Source organism: Cariama cristata, unplaced genomic scaffold (assembly GCF_000690535.1).
Source record: "Cariama cristata isolate BGI_N322 unplaced genomic scaffold, ASM69053v1 scaffold9830, whole genome shotgun sequence".
Classification (NCBI taxonomy): Eukaryota; Metazoa; Chordata; class Aves; order Cariamiformes; family Cariamidae; genus Cariama; species Cariama cristata.
This window is the reverse complement of record NW_009592942.1, coordinates 7,843-17,050: the sequence shown is the minus strand read 5'-3', so window position 1 is coordinate 17,050 and position 9,208 is coordinate 7,843.

The window sequence follows — 9,208 nt, the reverse complement described above, 5'->3', positions numbered from 1 at the left end:
GCAATCTATCCTTCTCTGCAAAAATCTTACCCACCATTTAAACACCATAGCTGGTGCAGAATTAGGCTGCTTGACTGTTAGCCAGCAGCAATCACAAAGAACGTATTTTACTATTCTTCCAAGAACGCACTACAAGTCAACCTATGAGTGCCATTCAGAGTGCTATCTCTATTTTATAAGCCACTTTTTGGGCTGGGCCTGGACTAAGTCATCAGCACCGCATTTAGGATAAGCCATATTACTTGAAACCCTGCCTGGAAACATCACCTAACTGGTTGCAAGAAATTCTCAAGTGAGACACTCCCAATTTTTATTTCTTGACTAGTCTGACAAAATTCAGGATACTGTGAAATGCATCTTCAACGCCACTTCGGAAAGTCCTCTGTTACGGTGGTATAAAGGGTCATGCTATATGAAGAACAAATGTTTTCCTTTAAACATTTAACTGCTGAAGGAAAGGTTTTGACAGGCAGAGGCTCAGATGGTTGCTTTGAGAGCATTAATTTCTGTTTCTGCACTCAAAAACTAAAATTAAATGTTATTATTTCCTGTAAATGCCATGAAATATACAGGATAAGGCATAATACATTAACAGATAAAGAAATACACATACACAGCCTCCTATTCAACTTCAGGCTGCACGAATTTTCTATCTGTACTAGAGCACTTTAAACTGTATTGTAAGGAGGAGAGACAAGGAAGAGTGGCTCCCAGTCTTTTGAACGACTGTAGTTTCCTACCAAACCCTAAAATATATATATATCTCCAAATGCCCCAAAGTTCTATTTACAGAGCACTTTGAGATGTCATTTATGATTCCTATAAAGAGTACAATAAATACTTGTTCCTCTGAAGGTTTAAAATACAGCCTGATAAATTTAAAAGCAATGTTGGAAAGTATAAACACTACCTTCTTCAAAAGATAAGGTAAACAATACAGAAGAGAGATACCATAATGCCATGGTACTAAAAATAAATTTGAAGTTATTTCCTACAGATAGCTGAAGGGTAAGAAAAACATCTTTTCAAAAGATCAACAACGTGTTTATCTGGTAGTCTATCATCACAGTATCTTATTAATTCTCCTAAAGAACATTTAGAAAAGAATACATTAAATAATAAGAGTGACTATTTGTGTTATTGAAGATAATGATACATACACTAAGAATATAAAATACATAAAATAAAAAAATTCCACAAGTGCCAAAACGAGACCCGACTCAAATATTTTCTTTGCAAGTACAATATTTCTATTACTGCCCTATATATTTGAAGTAAACATCTTCTAGTAAAATTCCCTTTTGAGATATGCAATTACAAGAGAAGCTGGTAGTTGCTTATGACAGCAATCTTCTGCGTACACCAGGTTAGCAACATTAAAATGAATCCATCTTTGCTTTTAATGGAGATCCATTATACTATACAACCCTCTACCGAAAGACTAGCACTGATGTTTTTACTTATATCAAAGCATATATAACAAACGTTATCTTACCCTAAACACATATACACTAGAATTCAAGATGCAACATAGGTATCTTGAGGAAGGAAAATGGTCTCTTAGTGAATAAAATAATCTTACAAACGGTATACTTGAGTTTTAACATATGTGCCATAGATGGTTTTTAACAAGACATGAGGTTTCAAGAAGCTACAGGTATGCTTTACTTATCTAAGTCATCACTGATCGCTGTTAGACCCTATTTTAGACGTTTATATAAAAATATTTTACTTCTTCATAATCTATCAAGGAGCAAATCCGATCTAATTTGTGTGCACAGCACCACAGAGTGTGGACATTTAATGAACAGTGCACTTGACAGCTTTAATAAAACACAGCATTTGCCAGCAGAAATAATTAGGATTGAAGCAGCAAAATTCTAGTGTTTGGCAAAACAGATGAAACAACTTCATTAAAATGTACAGCTTCGGCGAATGAAAGGCAGGAAAGCACTGGACCCTGAAGAATCAGCCTTCTCAAAACTAATTGCTTCAGTGCTTAAAAAGGACAGCTATGAAATACCAAGGGCATAACAAGGAAATACTAGTATAAAAAAAAAGGAACCACAGAAGATAAATCAGGCTTTTCAAATAGGACTGCACTGTGTTTAGGCCATTAAACTTTTTATTCTAATTTTGAGGGGTTGTACGTTAACAAGAGAAATCAGTTGAAGTATTTTTTTTTTTTTTAGCCAGTTAGGTAAGAGAGTGTGAATTAGCAAAGTGGGAGTACAAATCTTGGCAAGACACTATGTCTAAAGCTGCCATTTCTCTTTCTTTAGGTGGATTAGAGCTCAGAACAGCATAGGCAAACTACTGTATTTTAATTATATACAAAAGAGATAGGAATCGTGATGAGGTTATCAATTTGGGAGACTTCACATACATGCCTCCTACTCATGTATCTAAGAATCCAGAAGAAAGTGTACTAAATGCTACATTTACAGATATGCTGTAATTAAATTGAAGGACCACTATATACCACAGTACTACTGCTCATTCGATACGATCGGAGTGATTAAACTTTATAAACGGGCTCTCCTTCTCAAGCTTACATATGACCTACGAATGCAAGTTAGGTAAATAAGGGGATATATCAAGATGGAGGCTTGATTTTTCATAGACTAAATCTATTGAAAAAAGAAAATTACAGAAATGAACCATATCCAGATTATATTTACTAAAAGATGTCATTTTTATGTAATGATTCTTTGGCACAGTATAGTTGAGATAAAGTAAACCAAAACATTGATGCTAACAAGGACCTCTAACAAGAGCTCAGTTTAATATTGCATTTAACCTAGCTTATTTTGATATACTGTATTACTTCATATTTATGAAATAGAGGATCAGAAACTTTTCTGGACATGCCAGTAGAACCCTTCTGTATGAAATGGTATTACTAGCATGCAGCCTGCAAGGGACATTCACAACAGCATACACCATGTTCTTCAATCACAAGAGGAAGCCCACTGAGGAACAAATTTAATCCAGCTATGTACGTAGTTGGCTAATCTGGTCTTTAACATTTTGTGGCTTTTGATGAATAAGACCACTTATGCACAAACTGAAAGCATATAATATGGATCTCTAACATTAAAGTAATTCTATTTTCCTTATTGATGATCTAAGTCAGAAGCCAGCAGAGCCATGCCTCTTGCTACTCTGCTTTTCAAAAATCAGCCTTTTTCAAAAGCACATTTCTAACAGAGCTAATATTTCCAAATATTTTCCCTCTGGGTATGGTCATACAACAAGGAGCAACTACTAATCTGGCAACCAAGTTCTGGAATGATCATGCTTCTCAGATGTACCACAACAGTGATATATTCAGTCCACACATGAAGATTAGAAGTCTTGCAACTTTCACAGAAATTCCTGTTGGAATATTGAAAAAAGAAGAGAAACTGTATTCGTAGTTGCCAAGTGCTTAGACAAAGTTAATTGAGGACAGGAAAACTAGTAATTTTGAAGGACTGACGAAGGAGAAAGGATACCATTGATAAAAACCTAGGATGTCAAGTACCAACCAACAGAAAGCAGTAGTGTTAGCCTTAGCTTTTGTTCTCCTACCCACTGCAGCAGGCGATGCAAAATTTCACAAGATACTTTGAGAAGTGCATCCATTTTTGAGAAGTATATCAATTTACAAGTCCATTCTCTTGCCATACCTAAGTTCAGATTTTCAGAGACCTAATGATCTGTCTTTTTATTCTGGAATTCATTTGTTACATCCTTTTCACTTCCCCAAACTCTTTGCTACCTAGGAGACAAGCATGCAATTTTATCTGTGTTAATGGTCAGAATATCACAAGGCATAAAGAGGAAGGGTGACATTTACAGCAAACAGAGCTCTAAAGAACATTGCCTCTCTAGAATGAAAAGAGGAAATTTTTTACTTTTAGAAAACTAGCTTCTGTCAAGATCACAGAAGTACTTCTTTTGCACAACAAACACTAAGAACTGAAAATACAAATAGGGCCAGTGGCCTTTCTCTTCTCATTCCATTCTCAAATCCTGTGAGAATACAACTTCAAAGAATGGACATGTGAACAAGAACAGTATTTTTAACACCATCTATTAATAGGGTAACTACTTTTCCTCCTTTAAGAAGGCCACTTCAGATTTCAAACTTCTGGAAGTTGAATAAACCACGCTAAGCCAAGCAGGAAAAGTGAGTGAGTTAAGGATTACAAAACTGTCCTATGTTAGCAAGCATGAGATTCATAAACTATATGAAGATAAGAATACTTACATCTGTTCAGAATTAGAGGTGGACAGTCTTCAAGGTTATTAAGAGGGAAATCGTATGAAGGATTGTCATCAATACTACTTTATAAATGATGAAAAGAGAAAGATTCCAGGATACCAATACACTTTTAAAATTAACATAAAATTTTTATAGTGTAAACCACCAAAGTCCCAAGTCTTGACTACCAATTCCTTTTTGTCCTTGGTTTTGCTTTGTAGTCATCTGACCAAAAAACCCCAGCTATTGGCATGAAAGTTTCTGTTAGTCAATTTTCAGTGAATCAGTCATTTTGGGGAAAAAGATTCAGAATTGGAAGGCAAGATTAGAATTCATAGTAGTCCTAACTCTGTGTGTGCCACAGCGATTAAAAGTCTCCTAAGTATAAGTGGATTTGATACACACATTTAAGCCAAAAAAAAAGACTTGAAGTATTTGCTACCTCTTTTAATGTCAGTTTACAAAAATAAGTATTTGTGAAATCCAGGCTTAAAAAAAAAATGTAGTGTTCATAGCCACCAAAAATCTCACTGTTCTCAGAGAAACAAGTCTGGTACTAAGAGTCAAATTTAGGAATATTTGGAAAGAGCAGTTTGGATTCATAGCCAGATGACTTCTGAAGTGGAAAAAATAATAATTAAAAAAATAATAAAAGAAAGTACAGTTTCCTATTCTATGTAAATACTAGAATCATGCTTTCTCTTTTAGACACAAGAGGAAGGAAGCTTATTGTTATCCAAAAATCTCCCACAAAGATATGAACTACTCTAACAAACAAGCCACCAACCCTATTCTTTAATCAAATTTTGTGTGAGTTTAACATGATTCTGTTTTATTACTACTTACCAGAAGGAACAGCATGTAGTTAGGATGAAAAATTAAAAAGAATAAATAAATCTAGAGACTAAAGAGACAGAACTTCAAGGTTAAATGACAGTACCTTCTATGTTCTAGGATGTTGCTGCAGTTTCCAGACTCCACAGAGTTTGCTTTTAAATTAATTCTGCCTGTGGCAGCAGAAGCAAAGATGGCATGCATATTTGGTAATGTTGGTCTGAGACAGAAATAACATTTTTTAATTATTCTTTAATTAATCTTTAATTATTCTTTTATTTGTTGTCTTCCTGTTTTGCATTTAACACTTACTCTGTCTCTGCCTCTGACCCTAGAAAAAGTAAACATGATGAATTTCACTTTATTAGGTCATATTTCAGGTATGTATTTCAGCAAAATACTTATGAAGTGACAGCCCCATTTTAGCTCTATAAAATACTGACAGCACGAGTGAAACATCAGTCACAGGAATTATATCCTCCAGCCACTAGAATTCACTGACATTAGAAGGCAACTGTTTCCTTAGCTGGCAGTGGTCTGTAGTGATGCTAGACTACGAAGCAGCATCTGAACCAGAACTGATGAGAAGGAAGTAAAATGGAGAAAGAAATGACAGCTAATAAAAATGGCAATACTATTATTCAAAACATATTTGCAATATGAGGTTTATGACAATATAAATTTGTATGGGCTAACAGATTACTAATTCTTGTGAATTTAAGATGGTACCTAAACTAGAAGAAGGTAGATTTAGATTATAAGGAAAAAATTATTTACTACAAGGGTGGTGAGGCAGTGGCAGAGGTTGTCCAGAGAAGCTGTGGATGCCCCATCCCTGGGAGTGTTCGAGGCCAGGCTGGATGGGACTTTGAGCAACCTGGTCTGGTGGAAGATGTCCCTGCCCGTGGCCAGGGGGGTTTGGACTAGATGGTCTTTAAGGGTCCCTTCCAACCCAAACCATTCTTTGATTCCACGATTTAGTCACCTGAGTGAAAACATCCATGTTTTCACACAGTGGCTGCTATTAAATAAAAGACATAGACATACAGCACAAACAGTTCTCATCACCTAGAATATTAAACTACAAAGAAAAGACAGAAACCAGAAACTATTTCACTGAATGTATAAAAAAAAGTATAGCACAAGGAGTTTTGGAATGGCCTGAGTCTTGCTCCCTTGGTGGCAATCTCAATAGCGCCAGGCAGTAGACAGAAAAATGCATGGTACAGATCTGCTCAGGACTACAGGCTCAGCTGGTACCCATGGGCACTCCCCAAGGCACTCTTTGGGGACTTGCCTGGCACAAGCCAAGCTCCGCCTCTGAAACCTCTCACTCAGTTGTTCTGAAGTCAACTCCTACATTTCAAAGAGGAGCAAAGGCACAACTTCGGATTTAAAAGCTTAACTTAGATCTACAAAAATACGAGGAAAGGACACCAATTCTGCTTCTCATAAGCATTTGCAAAGCCGTATCAGATGCTATGACCTAAAAGAAAGTATGCCTCTTGCTGCCACGTATGATCTCACCCATAATTTATTCCATTTTTATAGGAGACTAACAAATGGATCAAAGACAGAATCAAGGATGACTAACATCAGCAAAATAGTAAGCGCTTCTAAACAAGTCCCACTTCTTTCTCAAAGGCATAGGAAGTTATTCTGCATTTTATTATTACTAACAACACGTTGAACACCATTTTTTATTTTGCACATCTTTCCAGGGTAACCTCCAAATGATTTATTACAGTTTTCTTTATAGTCTCACCCCACTTCTTTCCCCCAAGTCATTTCTATTTAGGTGCCTACATATTGATTCAAGAAATGAACTTTAGGAGTACAGGTATGAAAATCGGTATAGGTTACAAAAATAAATTTTAGTTAATGACAGAAATATATTCCCATCATCAACATGTGTTTTCTTCTGAGCACAGGTTCAATTCAAATCTTCCTGCTTTTTGTAACTATTAAGGAAGTTATTGCCTGGAAACATAGGAGATACACTACAAAGGCACTGGAAACATAGTGCTTTCAACCCCCAAAAGAGTGACCTTCCCCCTACCACCATGTAGCTCATTTCAGTAGTAAATAGATACTAAATGATTATATGAGAATTTACGTCTATTGCTTTAAAAGGAGGCTGGGATACATTAAATGTATTCACACACACAAATACACATATATACACACATTTTCTCGTAAAATATTTTAACTATGGCATGCAAAATTAAAATGAAACTATTCTAGCAACACGGAAAATTTAATGACTTGAGCCTCTACGTTGTTTCAAAACAGAGCTATATTTTTCCATTCCCCCAAATGTTCAACACTTAAAAAAAAAAAAAATCACTCCCAGTGCGCACTGACACACTCCCAAGGTTCTCACGCTACTTGTACCCCACAGTGGTTCACTATCTCACACTAAGCAAAGTTCCTTTATTTCTCCTCATTTTAAGTGAAAGTGCAGATCGTCAGAAGTCTCTGCTACAAGGAAAATTTAATATATACAATCTGAAGTAACTTCAGTAGGCAGCAGCGAGAGATGCTAGTAAAACCTATTGCCTAGTAGTCAGAATACTTATTTTGAGCTTCAGAAACTCAGTGTCAGCCATTCCCTCTGGGTGATTCTTAACTTGGGGTCTGCACTTGGCCCCTTCTCCATAGGTATTCCTGACTAACAGGTTGCTGGCTACCCTGAGGTCTGTCTTTCTCCTCTGCTTCCCATGCCACTTCATGCAGAAATTTCACCCTGAACACAAGAAGTCTTTCTCAGTGAAACCTACATGTAAATTGGAATAACATCATGAATCACTGAAACAACCCAAATATCTCCTCCCTCAAACAACAAACTTGGGTCCTGAAAACCACAGAACCATGAGCGGTTCCTATCAGCCAGGTTCTGCTGCTCTGCCCAAGTTGTCTACCAACAAAGAGTAGTTTTATTCTCATGTGAACTCATAGCCTGACAAGAAGCTGGATACTTTTAGATCAAAGAAGCATTTTGATGCTAAGAGACAGGCATAAAATATCACTGAGAACTACATTTATTATCACTAGAGGCCAGACAGAAATTTTAGCCCATATACAATGTCACACAGTGTGTCTTTGCACTATAAAAGGAAAGAATAAAGAAAAATAAAACCACCACCAAAATAAAAAACCCAAATAATTGGGCCACTGGATTAAGACAGCATAGAAACATGTTTTATATGAACTGATTAAAATAATAACTTTGTTAGAACATGGGGTCCTACTAATAACTAAAGGAGTTAATTTTTTAATTACTCATAATAAGTCATTTTACAGTTAAGGTAACTATATTAGTATTTTTACATAATTTCATTCAACCTATCCTCCCTGAATAATTATTCATACTGAAAAATGTGTACAATAGGTGTGAGAGGGAATAAAAGGATGAAAGAGGAAAACAGCTAAAATGTATCTGAAATGCTGGTAACAGAAATTTGACAAAAGCCAGGGAGAGGCGAGTAGGGTATCATTAGCCATTTTCATACCCTAATGGAAGATGCAAGTTTCAGCCCGTTACTAAGAGTAGGTCCATGGCAAAGAGCCCAAATGAGGTCTGAGAAAAGATAATGTACCTTTAATGATCGAAATAGCAAGAAAATTAAATCTAATCATGTTTCATTAAGCATACTCTAGCTCCCATTTTTGCTAAATTATTTTATTATGATTTCCCAACTGTCTGTTGAAATAACCTTTTACAGCAATTTAATTCACTATCATAAACAAGTCTCATTTCTCACAATGAAGTCCCCTGGGATTAGTGAGAGGAGATGGATAATCTAAACCTTGCCAATCCTGCAGCCACTAAGGTAACCATTCAGGGAGACAAAGATTTTTGTTTTCCTATTTGTGGCTGAGATCATTAAGATATAATTAGAAACGTATTCATAAGTAATAGAGTGTCTGTTATGGAGATACCATTCGCCCAACAAGCATCTTCTCTACCAGGCTTTAATAAGAAGGGCAGCAGGCATAATCCCCACTTCACTCTCTGGAGAGCTCTGCATTAAACGGACTGCATTAGACATCCCTCTCACTCCCCCCTTTTTAATGGAATCTTATTCAGGCATCCAGGGTTTTCTGAGACTCCATTGTTACCAT